We start from the raw sequence: 24,821 nt of genomic DNA on the forward strand, positions 1-24,821 counted from the left end.
TATAGTGGAAGCATTCAAGCCAGCAGAAGATACCCCTTTCCATTATCTGTCTCAATAAACCATTCCCACCCTAAATATTGACTGTCTACTTGGAATCAGGGATGCTTCCCGATCTGCTGATACTCTCTAACTTCTTCTTGCTTATTCAAGGTCTAAAATAAAAATGAACAAAGTGGAAAGAGTCAGGAAGGGAAATCTTCTGCAGCTGCGCTGTGTGCAATGCATCATAAGGCAGACATGCCATGCAGGAGTCTGAAACTTGCTTAAAGCAGGATTTCATAATTCAAGATTCTTTTATTGCCATAGAACTTAGAACATTTAAGCTCAGTACAGGCCCTTTGGCCCTTGATATTGTGCCAAACCATATATTCCTTTAAAAAAATACTAAGCCCTCTCTACCCTGTAACCCTTTATTTTTCTAATGTAATGGTACAGAACATGTAATATTACACAAAATTGCCCTCTATCTGCCATAAGGCAAACAAAGAGACACCATTAGTGTCACCTGGCGCCCTTTACGGTAAGAGAGAAAGAGAAGCTAAAGGGAGTCCCTTCAGTTATCTGTGAATTCACCTCCAAGGCTCCTGCAGTCCCAGCAGCTGCACAGATCCCCACTCTATCCGTTGGCAACTCAAGCTCCACATCTAAACTCCCCACATGATTCAAGATTCCTTTATTGTCATCTAGTACAGTGCAATATTACATGGAATTTGCTTTCATCTGCCATAGGCAGACAGATGTGCTATCGATACTAATTAACTGAAGTGCCTCTTACAGTCAGAGAAAGAGAAGCAAAAGAATCACTGAGTGTCCATGAATTCGCCTCCAGCGCCGCCACAATGCCCACAGCCGCACAGAGTCCAGTCCAAACCATCAGCAGCCCGAGCTCAAGGTCAGAACCTACAACATGATCAAGAAACCTTCAATGCCCTCGGGACCCTCTCACATCAGGAAGCCTTCAGCACCCGAGGCCCCTCAGGAGCCCTTCTTGCCCTCAGCACCCTCTCGAATCCCAGTACTGATTCCTAGTTCTCATGAGCTAGTCTCTAGCAGCCCACAGTCTGTATGGGCCTCCCGACCACGTCACCCACAGCCAGTGTGGTTCCCTCAGCTGCTGAGCTCCTCACTAGTCTGCTGTCATGGTCCCTGTCCGCTGCTTCTCCTTCACAATGGAAGGTGTTCTGCCCCCTTCTGATGCCCTGCACTGATCTGTTGCTCCCTGGAGTCTGCAACCCCTTATGGCTGCTGCCAAGCTCAGGCACCACCATCTTAGACACAGACTTCTGTAGTTGCAGGATTATCTTAAAAGGCTATTGGCTCCTTTAACAGACCATTTGCCTGTAGAGTCAGCGGCATTAGGATCAGGCTGTTGAACCTTGTACAGAGCCAGCGGCATTAGGATCAGGCTGTTGAACCCCGTACAGAGCCAGTGGCATTAGGATCAGGCTGTTGAACCTTGTACAGAGCCAGCGGCATTAGGATCAGGCTGTTGAACCCCGTACAGAGCCAGTGGCATTAGGATCAGGCTGTTGAACCTTGTACAGAGCCAGCGGCATTAGGATCAGGCTGTTGAACCTTGTACAGAGCCAGCGGCATAAGGATCAGGCTGTTGAACCTTGTACAGAGCCAGCGGCATTAGGATCAGGCTGTTGAACCCCTCAGAGTAGTGCTGTGTCTCCACTCTCCCAGGTCTGCATCAGTGGCAGCACTGTTGTTATAGTAGCACCACCATTAGAGAAATGGCTAAAACAATGTGTAGCGGGCTGAGCGACCACGCAGTTAGATGGGCTGAATTACCACTCCAGTCATCCAACTCAAAATGGTGCTGGTCTCCCTTCACTCCCAAGGAGAAGCCTGCAATTAACAACATGTGTTGCCCAGGGGACATCACTGCTTCCGAGTGGCGCACCACCAGTTTGGAAGTGACACCACGACATGCTGACATCACTTCCGGAGCTGGCGCACATATCACTAGAAGTGGGTGTTTCCCTGCGACACAGTACGAGGAATTCAAACAATAAAGTCATTTATTAGTTCACCCTCACATCGTGTGGACGTCTCTTGATTTCGTAGCGTTGCCGAAGCAGACAAATGTCTGCTATCATTTCAACTCAGTGAGCTAAGTCAAGGTCTGCTAAAGTTGTACTGATGGCCAGAAAATACTTATTACAATTTTGTGGGATGTGCAATTGACCACTCAGTTCCTTGTTGAGGATGTCAGTATTTTACCTACTGCATCCTCAGCAAGGGCCTGATTTTCTTCTTATACCAAGAAACCAGAGAATTTCAAATCTGCTTAAACTTTATATGATGCCTCAGTTATTCTGCAGGGTTACCTGAACTTTCCTATCCACACCTTTGCATTAAAATAAATTTGCTCTAAAAGGGTCTTTGATCTAAACAAGGAAACAAATATTCTGAATATTTGCTTACAAAATGGATTTTAAAATGACTCGGCCACACAATTTTTTTTAAATCTGGAAATGAAATTGTATTTTTAAAATCCTCTAAATACAAAATTCATTTTCACATGTAAACAGTTGGGGGCTGAAGGAAAGACTGGAAGAATTTGCTTGTTTCTTTCTTCCCTGCCAATCACAACAGTCACATGGTAACATAGAAAACTGAATTAATGAGGCTCCAAATACAGTGAAATGTCAGGATGTATTTTCTATCAATGATTCTGTAAATACAATACAGTAAAATCCACATCTTCTCACCAGCACTCCAGAAGAAAGTAAAATGAACTGGTAGTGGTCACACAGGCTGTTTATGAACTCCTGCAGCAAACAAGCAGGGAATTTGTCTCTAGCTGGCAAGTAAGATATTATGCAAAAAAAACACCAGCCATGGCTGAGGATGAAGATTTCATTTTCCCAGTAGCAATGCCTTATTGGGATGGCAAAGTGAAGGAGTGATAAAATTGATAAATGCATGTTGACAGATTCTATTTTAGCTTTTGGCATTCCTGATGAAGGGTTATAGCCTGAAATTTCACTACCTATTGCCTTCCATAGAAACATAGAAAATAGGTGGAGTAGGCCATTTGGCCCTTCAAGCCTATACCGCCATTTACTTTGATCATGACTGATCATCTACTCAGTACCCAGTACCTGCCTTCTCCCCATACCCCTGGATCCCCTTAGCCATGAGGGCCAAATCTAAATCTCTCTTAAATATAGATAAGGAACCGGCTTCAACCACTTCCTGTGGCAAAGAATTCCACAGATTCACCACTCTTTGAGATAACTTTTTTTTCTCATCTCAGGACTAAGTCTTCCCCCTTATCCTTAAACTGTGACCCCTGCTTCTGATTTTCCCTAATATTAGAAACGACCTTCCTGCATCCAGCCAGTCCAATCCCTTAAGAATTTTATATGTTTCTATAAGATCCCCTCTCAATCTTCTAAATTCCAGCAAGTATAAGTCTAGTCGATCCAGTCTTTCTTCATATGCAAGACCTGCCACCTCTGGTATCAATTTAGTTAACCTTCTTTGCACTCCGTCTATGACCAGAATGCCTTTCCTCAGATAAGGATACCAAAACTGTACACAATACACCAGGTGTGGTCTCAACAAGGCCCTGTACAGCTGCAGTAGAACCTCTCTGCTCCTATATTCGTATCCTCTTGCTAAGAATACCAACATACGATTCGCTTTTCTCACTGCCTGCTATACCTGAAGGCCCACTTTCAATGACTAGTTCCCAGTGACACCCGGGTCTCGCTGCATCTCTCCTTTTCCTAATCGGACACCATTTAGGGAATAATCTTCTCTCCTGTTCTTGCCTCCAAAGTAGATAACCTCACATTTATCCACATTATATTGCATCTGTCATGCATTGGCCCTCTAGTTTAACTTGTTCAAGACACCCTGCATCCTCTACACAGCTAAACCTGCCACCAGCTTTGTGTCAACTGCAAACTTGGAGATGCTGCTTTCTATTCCCTCATCTAAGTCATTGATATATATTGTAAATAACTGGTCCCAGCACTGAGCCTTGTGGTCCCCCACTAGTCACTGTACGCCATTCAGAAAATAACCCCATTTATTCCTGCTCTTTGCTTCCTGTCTGTCAACCAATTCTCCATCCATCTCAATACCATGCTTTAAGTTTGTACACTAATCTCCTGTGCGGGACCTTATCAAAAGCCTTCTGAAAGTCCAGACATCCCACATCCACTGGTTCTCCCTTATCCACTCTACTAGTTACATCCTCAAAAAATTCTATTAGATTCATCACACATGATTTTCCCTTCATAAAACCATGCTGACTCTTTCCACTACTTTTCAAATGTGCTGCAATCCCATCTTTAATAACTGACTCTAGCATTTTCCCCACCACCAATGTCAGGCTGTGGTCTATAGTTTACTGTTTTCTCTCTTCCTCCCTTCTTAAAAAATGGGGTTACATTTGCCACCCTCCAATCATCAGGAACGAATCCAGAATCTAAAGAGTTTTGAAAAATTATCACTAATGCATCCACAATTTCTTGGGCTACTTCCTTAAGCACTCTGGGATGTAGACTATCTGGCCCTGGGGATTTATCTGCTTTTAATCCTTTCATTTTACCTAACACAACCTCTTGACTTACATTTCCTTCAGCCCTTCCCTCACATTAGATCCTTGGTCCCCTACTATTTCTTGAAGATTATTTATATTTTTCTTAGTGCTCTTTGATCTGGTGAGCTCTTTCAGCACTTTTGTGTGCTGCTCTATTTTAGCCTTGCCTTCTGGGACTGAGGCTTCTCAACACAAATGTAGCCACTACACGTGTCAGGTTTGAGAATTTGAGAAGGTGTTGAGGGCAAGAAGGGCTCCAAAGACTTCCTGATTGTATCGGAGGTTTGGACCTGGAGTTCGGGTTACTAATGGTTTGAACACGAGTCTATGCGGCTAGAGGCTGCAGGAGTGCTAGAGACGACTCATAGACTCACAGTTTCTCTGATGGGATTCTCTTTCTCTTATTGTTAGAGTTAAGCTAGGAAGTGGGGTAATGCAAAGGGATCTGGGTGTACTTGTTCATCAGTCATTGAAAGCTAGCATGCAGGTTCAGCAAGTGGTGAAGAAGGCTTTCATAAAGAGGGGATTGGAGAATAGGAGTAGAGAAGCCCTCTTGCAGTTGTACAGGGACCTGGTGAGACCTCACCTGGAGTATTGCGTCCAGTTCTGGTCCCCATATTTAAGAAAGGACATACTTGCTATAGAGGGAGTGTAACGCAGATTTACAAGGCTAGTTCCCGGGATGGCAGGATTGTCATACGCGAATAGGTTAGAAAGACTTGGATTATATGAAATGGAGTTTAGAAGGATGAGGGGAGACATGATTGAGGTATTTAGGATTATCAAAGGGCTTGACAGGGTGAAATCAGAGTACATGTTCCCAATGATGGGAGAGACTAGGACTAGAAGGCATAGTTTAAGAATACAGGGAAGGCCATTTAACACAGAAATGACAATATTTTTTACCCAGAGAGTGGTGGTTCTGTGGAATGCATTGCCACAGAGGGTAGTGGGGGCGGATTTGCTGAATAGATTTAAGAGAGAGTTGGATAAGGCTCTTGTGGGCAGGGGATTTAAGGGTTATGAGGATAAGTCTGGGATTGGTTATTGAAAGAGAAAGATCAGCCATGATCCAATAAATGGCACTGCTAGCTCGACGAGCCAATTGGCCTACTCCAGCACCTATTGTCTATAGGCACCAGGCAATGGTTTAAGTGACTCTGTTTGCCTTACAGCAGACTAAAATTGAAGTATATCGTGTGTATTCCATTTTATTATTATGTGACAATAAAAGGAACCTTGAGCTTCAGCTCAAGTCAGCCTTGAAAGAAAAATTTGAAGTCCTCATGCTCAGACCAGTTTATAGATTTACTGTGGTTAGACTGGATTAGGCTGTGTTTTAGAGCTGATCTATATTGCTACGTGGACGAGAAAGACAATGCCGTCAGGTGTAAACATGACATGCATCTCAAAACTGTTTTAGCAATGGATGTTAATTGAAGGCCAAAAGTTGCAAATTTAATCTGCCTTGCCCTCCTTATCCTTGTTCCCTCTCTCCTGTTTTTTCCGTTGTAAAGTTGAAGGGCTATGCTTGAGGTAGAAGTGCTGACGTTTTATCCCAAGAGGCGTCAGCATGAAGGCTAAGCAGTGTGAAGGTAACATCCTTTATTTTCCTCTGCAGTCTCATTGTTTTAAAGATAGCAATTCAGGCAGTTGTATGCTCCTCCTGGAGAAAAGGGGAAGTTCAATGTCTCTGGTGTAGGAAAGATGTCGAGACACAGCTCCTGACCGAAGGCATTGAGCCCAATGGCTGTTCCAGCTGCTCATTCAGGAGATCATCGATGGGTTTTAGTGAGGTGATTACACTTAAGGTGCAGGTGGCTGGGTGAACACCAGGATAGGTAGAGTGGGTAGCCAGAGAGTCCAGGATTCGCCTGTGGCTACTCGGAAACAGGGATTTCTTCTGGATACTATGTGAGGAGTGGGGGGGGGGGGGGGGGTGGCTGTGCAGAGGGATACTCTTTTAGAGGAGAGCAGCAGCCATATCTGTGGCACAACAACTGGCTCTAATGCCCAGGAGGAGAGGATGGAGATAATCATTGAGAAGGCCAGATGGAAGACTCTGCAGCCACAATAAAGACTCCAGAATAGTTTGTTGTTTCCTGAGTGCCCGGCTCAGGAATCTCTCTGAACAGCTGCAGAACACAGGGTTTGAATATTTCAGGGTTTGAGTTACAGGGAAAGGTTGAGCAGGCTGGGACTTTATTCCCTGGTGTGCAGAAGATTGAGGGGTGATTTGATAGAGGTATTTAAAATTATGAGAGAGACAGAGTAAATGTGGACAGGCTTTTTCCATTGAGAGCGGGGGAGATTCAAACAAGAAAACATGGATTGAGATTGAAGGCGGAAAAGTTTAAGGGAAACACTCAGAGGGTGGCAGGAGTGTGGAATGAGCTTCCGACTGAGGTGGTAGATGTGGGTTCGATTTTAATATTTAAGGAAAAATTGGATAGGTATATGGACAAGAGAGATGGGGTGGGTTATGGCGGTGTTCGGCGTGGACTAGAAGAGCCAAACTGGACTGCTTCTCTGCTGTAATTGTTATACGGTTGGGAAACGGTGTGGTTGGTGTAGAGGTTAATGCAATGCTTTTACAGAGCCAGTGATCAGAACCAGGGTTGGAATCCCACACTGACTGTAAAGAGTTTGTATATTCTCCCTGTGTCTGTGTGGGTTTTCCCTGGGGGGGGGGGGGGTGTCCAGTTTCCTCCCACCAAAGACCAAGATTATAAACAAAAGTGAATATCGGGAGTTAAAGTTCAGATTTATTGTCAGAGTACATACATGACGTCACATACAACCCTGAGATTCTTTTTTCCTGTAGGCGAGGCAGGAAGTCTATTCAAGAAGGTATGTACACAAGTAAACAAATAGAAATATAAACAAACTGTACAATACAGAGAGAAAAAAAATCAATAAAGAGAAAAAGTAAGTCATTTAAGGATTGAGTTTGTTGTTAAGTTTGATGGTGGAGGGACAGTAGCTATTCCTGAACCTGGTGGTGCGAGTCTTATGGCATCTAAACCTCTTTCCTGATGGCAGCAGCGAGAAAAGAGCAGGTGCTGAGTAAAGTGGATCCTTGATGATCGCTGCTGCTCTCCAATGACAACATTTCCTGTAGATGTTCTCGATGGTGGGAGAGTTTTGCCTGTAATGTCCTGGACTGTGCCCACTACCTTTTGCAGGGCTTTGCACTCAAGGGTATTGGTGTCTCCATATCAGGCTGTGATGCAGCTGGTCAGCACACTTTCCACCGTACCTCCATAAAAATTTGCCAGAGTTTTCGATGTCATACTAAACCTCCGCAAATTCCTGAGGCTTTCTTCACGATGCCATTAGCGTTTTGGGTCCAGGAAGATTTTCCAATATAGTGACTCTCAAGAACTTAAATTTGGTCACCCTCTCCACCTCTGATTCCCCCAATGACCACTGGATCATACATCTTTAGTCTTCCATTCCTGAAGTCAATAATAAGCTCCTTGGTTTTGGTGACATTGAGTGAGAAGTTATTGAGCACTATTCAGCCAAGTTTTTAATCTCCCTCCTGGACACTGACTCATTGACCTTTTTCATACAACTCACTTCCATCAGCAAATCTGAAAAATGATGTTGTCTTTGTACCAAGCCAGTCATGGGTGAATAGCGAGTAGAACAGGGGACTAGGAACACAGCCCAGTGGTGCTCTGATACTGATGGAGATTGTAGAGATGTTCTTACCAACCTCACTGACTATGGTTGGGAAGTGAGGAAATCCAGGATACACAGTGGGGTATAGAGTGCCAGATCTTGGCATTTGCTGATCAATTTTGAGAGGATGATGGTGTTGATTGCTAAACTGTAGTTAAGCAGAAGGTTAAAAAGCGGGACCTTAAGGGATTAGTCCTGATTCCACCTGCTAGTGAGGGTTGGGGAAAATGGGGACTAATGAGCTGGTGTAGGAGGGAAGGATTCAGATTTGGACCCTTGCAATCTCTTCTGGGGCAGAGATGACCTCTACAACCAGGACATGTTGCACCTGAACTGGAAGGTAATCAATATCTTGGCAGGAAGCATTGCTCGAGCCACTCAAGAGGGTTTAAACTATTTTGGCAGAGGAGTATGTCCCAAAGTAGTCGTGTGGCGAATGAGGCAAATATAAGTACAGTAGGCAAGACAGACAGAGGCAGAACATGTATAAAGAATTATTTGTGACATCAATACACTAGCTGGCTTTAAATGATCATTCCTAATATTAAACTTTTTCAGAGATTAGCGAAGGTAGGCAAATTGTAACAGGGATGAAATTCAATTTACAAAGGAAGCACAAATTCTTACACTGATCAATTTGAAGGTGTGTAGACTGAACGGTTGTGCTCTGTTTATTCAGTCATGTTAGCTGTTGCTTTGTTACCATGGAGACATTTTGCACTGTTTCAATTAGTGTAGTCGATATTTATGGCAAAAGTGATTAAAGACATTAAAAATCAATGAGAGTGTAACAGATTGTCAATCTCTAAGGTAGCATCGGACAAGTACATTAAGAACAAAGTTTAAACCCCTGCTCTTGCAGTTTATTTTAACCGTGTTCAGAATGCAATGATTTTTAATTTTAATCTAAAAAGATAATTAAATTGGGAGTTAGAAGAGCAATGCAGCTCAGAAATTACCATGTTTGATAGTCACGGTTAAATGCTGAATACATTTAACTAACTCTGTGGGCTATTTTGCCTGAAAGGACTAATCCATTTATTTTTAGGTACGGTAACCATGCCATTAAAATTAAGGATACAGGAATGTCATACAAGAACATCATGCATTGATCCAGCAACAATAAAATGCCTGGCTTCAAACATATGAAACAGGGTAAGTGATTTTAATACCAGGAGTTTATTTTCATTCAAGGGTATTGATTTACATGTGTCCTTCCGTGGCAACTTGTGAGTTAACTAAAATCAAGATATCCTTAACTTGGACTCATCAAGGAGGAGGTCAAAAATTATAGTATGGTAGTTTGGATCTTGGGTTAGATTTACTGGACCCCATAATAATTATATTCAACTGTTTAAAGTTTCAACAAGTCAGAAAGATACTTAAATACAGTAAAACCTCTGGTATCTGGAATTCAAGCAACCAGTACTCAATAATCAATCAGCAGAAAAAAAGGAAAACAAATAAGAATAAAATAATAGGTAAAATATGCAAGTTAAAAATTGTGAAAGTAAATGTTCTCTGAAGTACAGAAATGTTCTCCAAATGTTCTGGTGAAGCTTGGAGTAAATATTCTGCCAGGACAGTGTCTTGGTTGTACTTGTTGGTAACAGTTGTTTGAATAAACTTGTGTGAAACAGCAATGGCGTCATCTGGCTTGATGTTGCTCTCTGTTGGGGTGACTCTCTTAAAGTGTCTACTTATCCCTTGCCAGAGGCTTTATCGGTAAAAACTGAGGGCTGGGGGGGGGGGGGGCTAATTATCTATAATGTTATTATTTGTTTTTTAGGTGCTCAATGGAGGGGGAGGATCCTGCAGATGCAGCAACGGTTAAATGTTTTCAAAGAATGTGACTGAAAATAAAGTATAATGCTTTAAAGTTTATATATTAATGCAAGTGAAGTTTGTACAGTGCAGTATCTTTGTCTTTTAAACTGTTTATTCTTAATGCTGATGTATTAATTAGGCACTGTAAATCTCAAGCAACAGGAAAATACACTTGTCCGTCATCAACCAAATCATAGGTGCCAGAACCAGGGGTTTTACTTTATATTTTAAATACTAAACACATTCACTTTTAGTTTGATCGCCAATGTGTCAAATTGTCAAAAAGTGCATTGTATTAACATTTTCAATGCATGCTTTCATACATCTCAAGGAGAACATCACTTCAGTATACTTTAACCCCATAACTGATGCAAACTGCATTTTGAGCACCTTTTGAATTAAATGTTACAATAAAATTATGGTTGTGCTTCCACCTTGCCTACTAAAATGCTCACACATCACAACCTTGTTAATTTCTATTGTTATTTCTATCCAATATAAAGTTACCGTTTAGGATTGGATTTCATCTATGAGCTCTCTGTACATCTGGAAGCATTTTAAACTAAAAAAGTGCCTTTTGTTTTCACTCCCACTTTTGAAATTTGACTTTAGTGGTTACTGCACTAAAAGCACAAAGTTGAACACAAGATTTTACAAATTAAATATTTATGTATAGATCTACTGCGTTACAGGGAGCTTGGAAGTTTTTAACTAATTATTTGGATAAGCTATTACCATGCTACAAATTTCTGCTCTCGACACATTCAGCCAGATTTGTCCAGGTGACACCAGCTGGCCATATTATTGTTTCTTGCCCAAATTCATGTTCTCCTGCTCCAAAAGGCTGTTCTTGCTGGCCCGAGATAGTGGCAAGGTCTTGAATGAAGTAGGCAGGCCAGATGGAGGCTCATCTGTTAAATTCCTCTGGAAATCTTAGACGAACAGGAAACCCTGTCTCCAGCTTTATCATGTGTCAAATATTTTTCAAGGTCTTTGAAAGTCCCTTATATTCAGAAACTTTAAATAATTATTCAGAAGGTAAATTCCATTGCTCTACAATCAATAAATAAACGAATGGATTTTTAAATCATGCAACAAGTTTAACCTAATGTAGTTTTTGAGAGGAGATTCCCCAGTGTAAATGCTCGGGAATCCTAAAAACTTCTGTCCCAAAACTTAGTCACTTGCCCTGAGAAATACCAGCAAATCCACATAAGACTGCCAACACAACCCAGTGAAACTCAAATAAGCATGTCTACTCCTATTGTTTACACCACATAAAACTTTTCTGGCAGGTTTGATGGGAGGAAACAGTGGAATATAGAATGAGTACTCATGCATTAAAATATTAATAATTAGAAATGGGGTAGGATTGGCAGGGATAGAGTTAGGAAAATCCTCCACTGAAATAGTGTTCTTAAGAGTTCCCTGCCTACTTTAGTTTAATGCTTTGGGAGCTACAAAATGAGAACATGCCATCTGCCATGCCCCATGCACATGGAGAAGGCCTAGCATGTAATCATGCATATAATGTAGATTAGGCTCAAGATTGTACAAGATGCACAAACTTTGAAGAATCTCCCACCAAGCTGGGAATAGAGCTTGAATTGATAGGACTGGTTATGGCCCTTCTGTCCTCTGGGGCAGATGGGTAATGGAGATGGATCAGCCACCGTCATATCAAGTAATCGGGGTGGGGGATGGAGAGGAAAGGTATGGGGGGCTTGGGGTCCTGTGGCAATAAAGAATGTGGAGTCTAACCTGACAGTTGGAAGATTATAGAACCACTTGGGAGGAAACAAATAACCTGTTCAACCCAGTTAGGAATGCATCCTTTTACATACAGGAGGAAGCTTTCAATCTCTGCCTGCCTCAAGTCAAATCATATTTTAATCAAGCATTTGCACCACAATTTTCACAAGGTGACGTTAACTAGAATGTTGCACGTTGACTGATATCATGGGTTTGTGCCCAGAGATCCGACACAAGTCCTTCCTGTTCTTACAATCATAATTATCTTGCATGCAAAAATCACACTGATCAAATCGCTAAGAAACCTATGAACATTTAACAGCAGACAGACTATTATACAGTGTATTAATAAATGGCTATGAGTTCGGTACCAAATATAAAAAGTCATTGTTCAAGCTTAAAAGCATCTGCTAACAGTAACTTCTCACACCCTTGCTCATCAAGTATCTATAATCCTCAGCCTTAAAAATAGTCAACGATTCTTATTTCAGGAAGTGACTCGCAACCCTAGAAAAAATGATTTCATCTTTATCTCTGAATGGGAAACCTCTAATTTTTAAACAGTGATTCTCAGTTGTAGATTCTCCCTCAGGATTGTATGTTTCATTTAAGTCCCTTCTTACCTCCCCCCCCCCACCCCCCACAAATTCCAGCAATTCATGAAAACTCAGAGAGTTACCAGGGAAAGAATGAAGCCAGGGACAAGAGACTGGAAAGGCTTGAAGTCAATGGCTTCAATCTTCCCAATAATTAGTTGGAAGAAATTCTATTTTGTTAAGTATTGGATGCCAAGCAACAAGCCTTACAATATAGAGCTGAAGGAGTGAAATGGAGGCATGGCATCTGCATACTTGTGACCTGATGACATTGTTGCTTTCTCCTTTAAATCACCCCCATTCTTCGCCTATCTCCACCTCCAAAGGTAGTTCAAAACCCTACCCTTGCCCAACTTCAATGTTTTGAATTAAGCTAAATGTGAAGGCAAAGTAGACCTCTCCAGACCCACCAAAACTGGACCCAACAGATCAGACGACCACATATTCAGCTCAAGTTTCATAAACATAAATATACTGAACTATTTTGAGAGCCAGGATAAGGCAGAATTACGTTAAAAGAAATCACAACCAACACAGAATACTCTACTCTTGCATTAATATGCCTTAATTTCCATTCTCCACTTCACCTGAACACTGGCCAAATTTCTCTCATAGCCTGTGCTGCAAATGCAAGCTCACTGAACCAGACAATAAAATTTACAAAGTTCAAGTACATTTACTTGAACTAAGGTTTCCCATCTTAAATTGGAATTTTCACCTTACATTATAGTCAGTAAAGTGTTAGCTTAACAAAATTTTGACTCCAAATGCTAAATTAACCACTAGCGCAAGTGAAAAGTCATCCTCACTCACTTAATTTGTTGCTTGAACAGCCCTTCAATCTGAGCAACATGGTGATCATTGAGAATAAATTCACATTCAGACAGCCTGTTCAGGTAAGTCATATATTTTACATCACAAAGACCAAGTGGCACCAAATCTAAAAATTAGTTTCTCCAATTTAGATTATAGAACAGTCCAGTACAAGATGGGCCCTTCAGGCCACAATGTTGTGCCAACCTACATACATATGTTCCAGCATTAATCTAACTCTTTCCAACCTCACAGCCCATACCATCTATTTGTCTTGTATCTATGAACCTATCTGAGTCTTTTAAATGTCTACACCACCATCCTCTGGCTCCCACAATTCTCTATCTAAAAAATCTACCTCTGACATCTCCTCTAAACCTTAAACAAATGTCCTGAGGTAATGGCCATTGCCACCCTAGGGAAAATTATCTGGCTGTCCACCTGATAATCTATGCCTCTTGTATACAATTTTGCCTGATGAGAGAGAGCTAGAGTTCAAAGACCCTCTTTCATGTTGACCCTACACCCAAAAAGAATGAGAAAAGGCAATAACAGCCCAGGAAGAAGAAGTAGTGAGGAAGGTGGAGGGAATGCATGAGAAGACTTGCAGTTGAGGCAAATAAATCAGCATATTTAGCTTCTGGGAGGAAGTGTTGCCATTCCAAATCTGAACAGCCATGGTGATGGAGGAGCCCTGCAAAGAGGAAGGAACACAAGTAAATACAAAATAAATCAATTTCAATTACACACACCAGCTACCAGGAGGAAATGAAACTTACTTGAAGGAAACAGTTCAAAGTGATCAAACAGAAAATTAAACTTGCAAGAGAAACAGAGCAGGAGACGGAGCTCAGGGGATAAAGTACGATAGGTAAGCACTGAAAAGCAAAGAAAAAGGTGCATGCTTCACCACTTCAAAGCATTTCAATGTGTTACATCCATAACACTGAACAATGAAGATTTTGCTTCTTGGGTATAATTTATGGATTTTGGACTGTTCATCACAAAAATCACCCTCAACATTTTCCTATCATTATAATTTTTTTAGATAACACCTATTTTTGTGATCTCCTGTCATATTTTAAGTCTTCTAGTAATATTGTCCACCAAGCAAGCTGTTTTGGTCAGGCCAAGCATACCTGGGCAAGCACGCAGTGCAGGTGCTATGCAAATGTTGTCTTAGACCTGGGCATGCTTAGTTAGGATAGATGCAAACAGGCTATAAAAGCAGCTCCTATATACTGATGCTGTATATGTACAGAGCACAAAACCACATCCAGCTGAGATGTGACAACCTGCTTCACGCTCCAAAACCATGAAGTGCAACGTCGGTGAAAATTCACTTTGTGTTCGCATGTGGACTTCTTCCCTGCTGATCCCGTCAGTGGTGAAAGTTTCATCAAGACATTGTGCCCATGGAAAAGCTGTATCAGGGCAACTGGAATCCATCAATGCTAGCCGACTATTGTTGGACCCTGACATGAGAGTCATCAGATGCTGAGTACAAACGAAATCAGTGGCAGACCCTTTTTAGGCCAGTTGAACTAATGTAATGTGTCATCATCATATATGATTAAACATGGTAAATAGAATAAAAGTTAATAAAAGTTTCTCCAACTTCCTACTTGATACAGCAAATTTGAAATTATCTTTGTGTTGAACTTGAAGTTGTCTATAATAATTTCTTTTCAGGAAGCAAACCTCTTTAAAAAAAATTGTTCTCCAGTGTAAATGTTGAGCAAAGGAATTACATCACATTTGAAGTCAGTGTGAAAACCTGAGTGTTTGCATGATTTACAAGACTGAATAATATGTTCAGAGGCTCCAAGACATCAATAGCAGGTGATGGGAGTGGAGAGTGTATTCTTCCAGTTTGTCCTATATGCTTCAGCAGATGTACAGAATCATTCAATTGGATTTGATGAAGTCATGGCTAATGGCCATAGGAAATAGAGGTTGGAAGTTTGGGGAAGGAATAGGGAGAATAATAACACAAATGTGTCCACTCACATGGTTTTTGATGAGCTTTAGACTCACTGTACAAGAGACGAGTGGAGGATTTGATAAGTTGGAGAGCATTAAGAGGAGGACGGAAGATGAAGAAACAAGGGAGCTGTTAGAATGCTCAGGGTAATATTTTTCCCATTTGGCGATGAATCATCCAGCATGAAGTTCCCTTTAACTTTTGTTACAAAATAAACCTTGTTGGCAAATTAGGTGTTTTCAGACCCACATAGATCTGATTGAGAAGTCGCACATTGTGTCTGGATTGTGGAAGATCATGTGGCCTCTCTGTCTGGAACCTGATGGGAATATGGGTTGTAGAGGGTCACGTGACCACTCCGCTGGAACCTTATTGGAAAGCGCATCACTTGCCAATCAAGGATGAGCTCTGCCCACCCATTAGTGCGCACTTGACTACTGGCCCCTTTAAATTGCTTACTGATTACCTGGCCAGACTCCCCAGCTTACTGCATTTTAAAAGCCCACCACATGCAGCCAACTAGTTTCTTAGCTCCTTAGTCCGGACTACAAACGCTGCTCTCTGCCAGGTCGTGAACTGTGGACATCACCATCGCTAGAGGAGTCATTGGTAAGATGTGCACAACACTTAGAGTGGGACCACAGCATTGTATGAGAATACTTAGCATTAAGCCGCACCTCGTTGGTACAGGGAATCAAGAGTGCGTGAAGTCTCTGTCTTGTAAGAGTGTGCTGGTGACCGAATATTACAGAGAGCGAGCGAAACCACTGGTATCGTAGATCACTGAATCTGATGTGAATGCCAATATTGTTTTAGTATCAAGTGTTATTTTGTGTCTTCCCCATGAATGCAATAAAGATCATCCTTTGTCTGTAAGCCTGTATCTCTGTGAACCCAATGAACCGGATTTAATCTCAGGTAACACACATTCAGTTAAAATACAATAAATCATAAGGATAACTGGGATTAGTCAGAATCACATTACACAAAGTCAAAGTAGAATGTTCCCTTTTGTTAGCCAAATACATGTATATATAGTAACAATGTTGTGTAATTATACCCCAAATGAAACACTGAAATGTAAATTCCCAATTCTCTTCCAATTTTGTATAGGTTGAGGGAAAAAATAAAATTTTTGAGGAGAATTGGGAAACTTTCTTGAAAGAGCTAGTTATGAAATATTACTGCATGTATGTCTCTTTATTACATGTGCAGTAATATTCGTTAACTAGCACAAGACAGAGACTTTCCCAATTCTCTAATACTGTATTTACCTTTACCTTCAACCGATACAAAAAGTCTGTAGGCATGGTGTTCAGTCAGTGGAGTGGGCAGCAAGTTTAACCTACTTTGATAATTGACTAAAATAAGAACAATGCAACAGAACAGTGTATAATCATAATTATGTGATCACAGCTGGAGTATTGTGTGCAATTTCAATCCCCTTACCCAAAAAACACATACATGTCATGAAGGGAGTGCAGCAAAGATTCATTAGACATGGTTTCTGGAGTGACACACCGGTCTTATAACAGGAGATTGAGCAGACAACATCTTTACTTACATTGTGAAAGAGTAAGTTGTGATCTCATGGAAATGTACAGAATTTTTAGAGGTTTGCTGGGGTAGAATGGAGAAGTAATTTCCTCTGGGATTTATCAACATGGCTTGATTATATTAAAAACAGATTACTGGTAGTTATGAGAGATTAGATGTTAAAGTAATCAAGATAAGGAGCAGGAAAACAGGGAAGTAGGAGCAATGTTTTTGGGGGGGTTGAATGGCCTAATTTCTTGCATTCTTCTCCTTATGCTTTTAAGGGAGTGAAACTCATAGCAATGTACAAATGCCAGGAGAAAATCCAAGTGCCTGAATGCCCAGCTGGAGGTTCAATGATCACTCATGTGTAGCCAGGATCAGTGTGTGAATGTTCAGATTACACATGCTGCCAACATTACTGATCAGCACTCTGACTGATTGCACCACTGGCTGTAGTGGAGGTGCCCAATGCATAGGACAAGTGCCATCATTGACAAGAGGCAGGCGGTGTCTCAACACCCAGGACCCTCAACAGGACCCTCAACACCCAGGACCCTCAACAGGACCCTCAACACCCAGGACCCTCAACAGGACCCTCAACACCCAGGACCCTCAACAGGACCCTCAACACCCAGGACCCTCAACAGGACCCTCAACACCCAGGCTATGCCCTTTTCTCACTCCTACCATTGGGAAGGAGGTATGGGAGCCTGAAGACAAACACAACGGTGCACACTAAAAAAAAGCTTCTTCCCCTCTGCCCTCAGATTTCGGAATGGACAATGGGCCACTTCTTTCCCACTAATTTATTTTTACAAAATATAATTTATAGTAATTTTGCACCTGTAATACTGCTGAAAAATAACACATTTCATGATGTTATTAACAATAAATTTGGATTCTGAAGTCTTCAAGTTTTACGTCTCTGCCAGCACAATCTTCACCAGGTGAATGTGTACATGCATCGCTGTTTGGGCAGATAGGAAGGTTACACACTAGCTTGTCTGCTCAAGGCTTCAGACAGGCACACTTGGAGGTCAGATAGAAGATAAGACAATAGACAATAGGAGCTGGAGTAGGCCCTTCAGCCCGTCGATCCAGCACCGCCATTTTACAGATCATGGCTGATCACTACCATCAGTAGCCCTTTCCAGCCTTATCCCCATAACCCTTAACTCCTATTACAGGTTCTCAACCTGAAACAAATTCCTTCATGCCTCTCCCCACCCCTCCTTTCCCTTAAGTGCTTTTTGACCTGATGAATCCCTCCAGCTGTTTGTTTTTTTTTGCTCCAGGTTTCTGCATCAGGTAATGTCTTGCATATCTGGAGAAGACCGACCTTCATGTCCAAATTTTTGCTGCACTTGAGAGCTTCCATGAGTTTATATTCAATTGCCCCCAACTTGACAAAGTAGATTGCAAGAGCTGGAGCTTTGCTTTTTCAGTGTGGAATGAGTGGTTACCTTCAGCGGCACAGCCATGACATGATGAATGACAGCTAATATTTATGGTCATCATTCCAACACACACAGCAACAACCCTGGATCTGAATGTTACTGTGAAAGATTGATATTCATAACCATATGGAAGCAGTGCTGAAACATGGTTCTGACAAGATTGGTGTGGAAATGGGCCATCCTAAAATGTGGTAAAGACTCCATGGAACATGAATTGGCAACTCAGTTAGTCAACATTCATTCTCCCACCTTGTCACCCAGCCCAAATGCAACCATCCCTTTGTCTTAAGCTAGAATTTTAGTCAGTTTCACTCTCAGTTTTGTACTCTTTTCCCAGTCTAATATGGAAAATGACATTATTCACAAAGTGATCTCCATAATAGGGAGACAAGCTTTATATTTGTTGAAACCAGGACCTCCAGACATATAATTAATTTTATTGCTGCAATTTACAACTTTTACTGCCTTTAAAATGAGAGAGGAAAAAAAACTGTTAAACAATGATCTTCAAGATGTTCGGTGGCATGCTCAGAACATTCTGCACTATTACTGGACTCAGTTTTGCAATTAATCTTGGCACTGATTTGTGACACTGAAACTTCAGTTCTCAGGGAACAGGTCAAAGAAACCGTACTGAGCCAAACTGAAGCAAATATGCATGGCGTTCACCCAAAACACTTCATTCAATTCCAAAGCAGTTTCCATTGCTAAAAGAATAAAATTAAACACAATTTGATTGTTTTATATCATACCAAATTTATATTTGCAAATAAGGACACAACAATAAATACATTTTGGATATTTCATCAAGGATGGGAAGATAAATAATATCCAAGAGAGAAAGAGAGATATGTCTCTTTAAATAGTCAAACAGACAGAAGAAACAAGAGAAGATGGGAAAGAGGAGTAGAAATAAGAAAGGCAAAGGCAAAGATAGGTGAAAAAGCCAAGAAAAAGGCCGGAGTTACAAAGCAAATACAGGGTCAGAAAGATAAAGAGAAAATAGTCAATAACTCATCCACGTTTTCTAGCAGCAATAAAAAAAATCCAGTCAACATTTTCTGATTATTTTGATGAGGAGGTACAAGACGCTGCAAATGCTGGTATCTCGTGTAACAACAAATCTGCTGGAGGAAATCAGTAGGTCAAGCAGCAGTGAGTTGAGTGCAGCAATTGGCAAGGCATTGGTCGAAACCCTACATCAAGAATCATCTTCATCTTGGACTCAAAAGGTCAACAACCCATCTCCCCTCACTGAGTTCCTCCAGCAGATTGGGTTTTTGTGGCTCTGCTTAACTACAGTTTTAGAAAAACAACAGACTTAAATAGCATTAAAATATCCATTTCAAATCGCAAGTCGACTTGAATCATATGGAATTAGTTTGTGCACCATCAATTTATCAGTTAGGCTACTTAATGTTTTAAGGGAGGGCCACAGTACAAGAGGTAGAATTCCAAAACTGTTTTGCACAGCTCCATGGTACTGAAAACATGAACAACATAGAAATGAGTTATTTGATCAAATACATCAAAACTATTTAATTCCACAACCAAGGCAACTCCCACTCCTATCCATTCAACTCCAGTGACGTGCATCTTCCTTCTCTTAAACACATGATTAGCTATTCCTTTGATAAGGTCTTAGGTATTCTTTAAAAGTTTCTCAGAACATCTTTGGTAAGTATTTTATACTTCTGGACCATGTCTTGAGTTTTCCACAAGAAGAAATGTCTCCACAGCCACTCAGCTGAAACATCTGATAATCAAAGATTCCTATTAGGTCAGCCTTACCATAAAGAAACTTAGACTGTTAAATCTTTTCCAACAAGTGCAACTTCTCAGAATTAGTATTATTTCAGCAAATCCTTGTACCTTAGAATGCTTTTTTTTTAAAAAATCTCTCACTTGGAATAAATCTACAATTTTCTTCATTAATTTACTAGTGTTTATGTCTCCACATCATTTAGATATAATCCTGAAATCACTTTATTCTTCCAAAAATTGCAAATATTACTCATGAATTTAAACAGTATTTTTCTGTATTTCAGACAAACACATACGATTTCCAATCAATTCTCAACTTGTTCTTAAACAGAAAATGCTGAAAATGTTCATCAGGTCAGGCAGCATCTGTGGAGGGAAAACCCAAAGTTAAGGTTTCAGGTTGATGAAGGGGAACCAGAATGTAGAGCAGTTGGTGAGAAGGAAGAGGATAAAGGTCATGTGAGGACTGCATGTATAGACAGAAATTGTAGGTTTATATGTGATAAAAATTTTCTCAGGTGCATTTATTTTAATGCAAGGAGTATTGTTCAAAAGGCTGACAATCTTACGGCATGGATTGACACGTGAGATTACGACATTGCTATTAGTGAGACTTGGTTGCAGGAGGGGAAGGACGAGCATCTTAATGTTCCAGGGTTCCTTTGCTTCAGATGTGACAGAGGAGGAGGGATGAAAGGGGGAGGAATGGCATTACTAGTCAGCTTTGCGAGGTCAGGACAACCAAGAGGACTTGACTACAGAAGCAATAAGGGTGGAGTTGAGGAACGGGAAAGGTGTGACCACATTGATAGGGGTATTATAGACCCCCCCAATGGTCAGAGAAAATTGGAGAAGCAAATCTGTAGAGATAGCAGACCGATGCAAGTAGAAGAACATTGTGATATCAGGAGATTTTAACTTTTCAAATATTGACTGGAACTCCCACACTGCGAAAGGGCTTGTTGACTTGGAGTTTGTGAAACGTGTTCAGGTAAGTTTACTAAATCAATACATAAGAGGTACCAACAGGAGAGGATGCAGTACCTGATCTCCTTTTGGGGAACAAAACAGGTCAAGTAACAAATGTATGTGTAGATGAACATTTTGGGTCCATTTTCTGTGCTGTCACCTTCTATGATTCTATCTTGCCTCAAGCCTGCCTTCCTCCTTTTATTTCAGACTTTCAGCATCTGCAGTTAGTTTTCCCATCAGCCACACTATACTGGAGTCATGTGTCTTAGGATATAAACCTGCCTGGATACATGGGGTCAGGTAATGAACATGGGTCACACACAGTACTGGTATCAAAATATTAACACTCATCTTGGAACTAGAAATTCAATGTTTTTAGTTGGGGAAAAATACCTACTTAGGGAACTGTAAAATCTCCTCCTCCACTTTAAACAACATCATAGGTCCCTTGTCATCCATCTAAACTTGGAAAGAATCAACATAATATACACTTTAATAAAGTTTGTATTCTTTACATATTCAGTATATCAACTTCCATTAAATATATAATTACCAGATTTGGTTTGAACAGAGAAAGCAGCTACTTCAGATCAGCTTTGCTCAGTTCGTGGTAGTCTTGGCCAGGCAGAAGATTGACCATTCAAATTATCTTCCATGGTTATTTTTGGAACTCTCTGTGTGCTCCACAGATTGAAGAAAATAGAATCAAATGCCTGGGGAAACTACAGTACATGACATGTGACTGGAAGGAAGTTGCATAATTAGAGGGAACACGGTGGACTGGAGCAATTTGTAAATCAAGATGAAATTCAGTAAATTGTTGATCAGTAATCAGTGATGTCAAATACAACCGTAGAATCTGAACATGAAGGGAAGAAAAAAAAACAATTGAAAAGGGTAGGAATGACAAGACGACAACAAACTTCCAATGATGTTGTTTACAGGGAAACGAGAAAGAAGCAAATCATTCTCCAAACTCAAAATATTGTTCAGTCATATCATGACTGCTGCAGGGTGTCAAATCTAAATTCATTGACTGACACCATCCTCATTCAGCCATTAAACACGGTGCTAGATTACAAACACTGCTTTGTGTTTTCTTCAGGTTCAGAGATGTGAAAGGAAACAAAATTAGTGTGTCCATCTTTCATTGTTAAAAATTACAGCCCTTCCATCACTACCATTGAGAATTTTCTCCCCATAAATGGAGATGGATGAAATTTATTTTTAAATTCAACTTTTTGAATGTGGGCATGATTGGTAGACCAGCATTTATTGCCCATTCTTCATAACCCCAGAGAAAAGTTTCTATATTGAAATGCGGACGTATTTCTGGTAAAGACCCTACCCAACTGCATAGGATTAAAAGTTCTAGGATTTAGAGCCAAGGAGCAGTGATATATTTCCATTTCAGAACAGTGTGCAAATTGGAGGGAAACCCACAGACTGTGGCATTCTCATGGTCCAGGTGCTCTTGTCCAAAGTGAAAGAGGTCATTGGTTTAGGAGATGCTGCAAAGTGTAGCCAAAGCAAGTAATTGCACTGCATGCAAGGTTTAACAGTGGTGGATGAGTGAAGTCCTGATCAAGCAGGTTGCTTTGTCCTGGATGTGTCAAGGTTCCTGCGTGTTATTGGAACCATGCTCTGTGCTGCCCAGACAAATGTATTTCATCAGGCTCCTGACTTGCGCCTCAATGATGGTAGAAAGCATGTGGGCATCAAGAAATGTGATCTTCACCATGGCAAACCTAGCCTTTTACCAATGTTCTTGCAAATTGATGCATCTGCAACATGTAGATTGACAAGGACATGGTCTGGAGGCACTTATAGCTGGTGAGGATCACAACTTTCATCCTTAAGTGGACTGCTGTATGCTTTCCTCAACAATCTGATAGTTTTCTGGTGGTCAATAATATTATATTTATTTTGCTTTATTCAAGTTTCTGGATGATTAACAGGATTTAAATTCCATACCTGCCATGTGCAATTCTGAACTACAAATTCTGACAGAGTCCAGGTCCCTGCGCTAAAGCTTTTTTTGGTCATGCTTAAAATCTATTTTATCTTTCCCTGCTCTCCACAGCAATCAACTCACTAAACAGCAAAGTCTAAGACTCCCTTTGTCACTCATACATCCAACTATGATGTAAGCCCAGTGACCAAAACTATCTTGATCACAAATCTACATGGCTCCAACAGAGGCAAAGCTAGGCCAACATATCTTGAGTGAAAGCTGCTAGCAGGAGTGATAAGTAGGTGAAATAGTGCTGGAAATTGTACGTTTCTTAACTGTTGAGTGAAGGAAAAATTCCTTGAAACCCAATGACAAAGGAAAAATAGCAAGTCAATGAGGTGAGGGTATTGTGCACCCAACTGTGATCAAAAAGAGCAGCGTCAACCGCACCATATCAGTGTCTACCAGGGCACTTCATTTAAAGGAAAAAGATATTTGCTGCCAACACATCCATTCTTTTCTGAAACAACTCATGGTTGCTTATTTGTGTCTCTCTCTTTTTTTTAATATATATATATATTTACACACTTCAGTTGCTATGACCTTTTTTTTTTTTTACGGCTTATGTCATGGTAACACAGTCAACGTATCATTTAATGAAGATGCTTCTGATACACTTTTTGTATTTCTTAATCTTTTTACACATTTTCAGATTTTTTAACTCTTCATTGCAGCAGATTTGCTTGGATAAAGGTTCCGTGAGTCTTAAAATCTTTAGAATGATCACCTTGAAACATCCCTTTTTTCAGATAAATTAAACTTGAGCTTTTGTCAAAGTTACAAACATCTCTATCCTTAATATTTGTTTCCCATTCTCCATACACTGAAAGACCACTTTCAGGATAAGGAAAGCATAGAAAGTACCGGTCAATGTTAAATTCAGCATATCATGGAATGCCAAAACCACCAGTGTTGTGAAAGGTTAGAACGTCATAGATGTATTCAGTACTGCTTCTTAAATCAACAGAATGTGCAAACACTTCAGGACCATAACTGCACAGATTTAAGGGTCCATCTTTAAATGACAAAATTACTGCAAGGACTAAAATAAAAATCAGGAATGCTTTTCTTGCAGAATCTCAGGTGCTTCTGAATCTTGATATTCTTTGAATAATCTTTTGAAATGACAGATTTATAAAAACACAGCAGACAATAAAAAAAACAAGGGCTGTGGGAGGAAATGTTTATGATTATTTTATTTCCTGACCTGCTGTTGCAATTGGCCGTGAATTTTACCATTCAATTGAGAGTGTTTTAAAAATCTCAACTCCCATTTATTTCAGTATTCCTCATGGAAAAGCAATAAAATGCAGGAAGTGATAGAGTACAAATTAAATGCCAAATGTACGCTGTAAAAACTGGAACACACAACCTCACTGCTCCAGTGACCGTACTTCAAACCTGACCTCCATATGACAAATGCACTTCCTCCCTGTGGCTGCATGGATTTCCTTTGGTGCTTTTGTTTCCTTCCATATCCCAAATATGGATAGATTGGTAGGGTAATTTGCTATCATAAATTGCCATTAGCGTAGGTGAGTTTAGAAAACCAGGATAGAAGAGATTAGTAGGACATCATAATAAAACACAAAATAGAATGCTCAAAAGGGAACCAAAGACAGAGAAATTATGCTTTAGCCCCAAACAAATAAATAATATGGATAATCAAGAGGGCACAAATTAGGCTAGAGACAAAATTAATATTCTGTATTCAAAGGGGATCCAGAGAATGACAGAAATAATGGCTTCACACCAAATACATAAAATATAGATATCAAAAGAAGATGGCACTAAATTGGCTAAAAAGAGGCAAAGTTAGTGAGTGAATACTAATAAGCAAAGGATATTAAAA

The 24,821-nt window shown here is 40.5% G+C and overlaps 1 protein-coding gene across 10 annotated transcripts in view; it reads right to left on the minus strand.

Annotated features, from left to right (window-relative positions):
• Positions 1–24,821, minus strand: part of pwwp2b (PWWP domain containing 2B) — a 150,693-nt gene that overhangs the window by 84,326 nt on the left and 41,546 nt on the right. Inside the window, exon 3 of one of the 10 annotated variants that reach the window (XM_069899602.1) lies at positions 12,508–13,933. The exons of the other annotated variants lie outside the window; for them this stretch is intronic. The gene's annotated coding sequence lies outside the window, so the exon portion shown is untranslated. Of the gene's footprint in view, positions 1–12,507; positions 13,934–24,821 lie in introns of those variants that run through there. 10 annotated transcript variants of the gene reach the window in all.

Source organism: Narcine bancroftii, chromosome 10 (assembly GCF_036971445.1).
Source record: "Narcine bancroftii isolate sNarBan1 chromosome 10, sNarBan1.hap1, whole genome shotgun sequence".
Lineage (NCBI taxonomy): Eukaryota > Metazoa > Chordata > Chondrichthyes > Torpediniformes > Narcinidae > Narcine > Narcine bancroftii.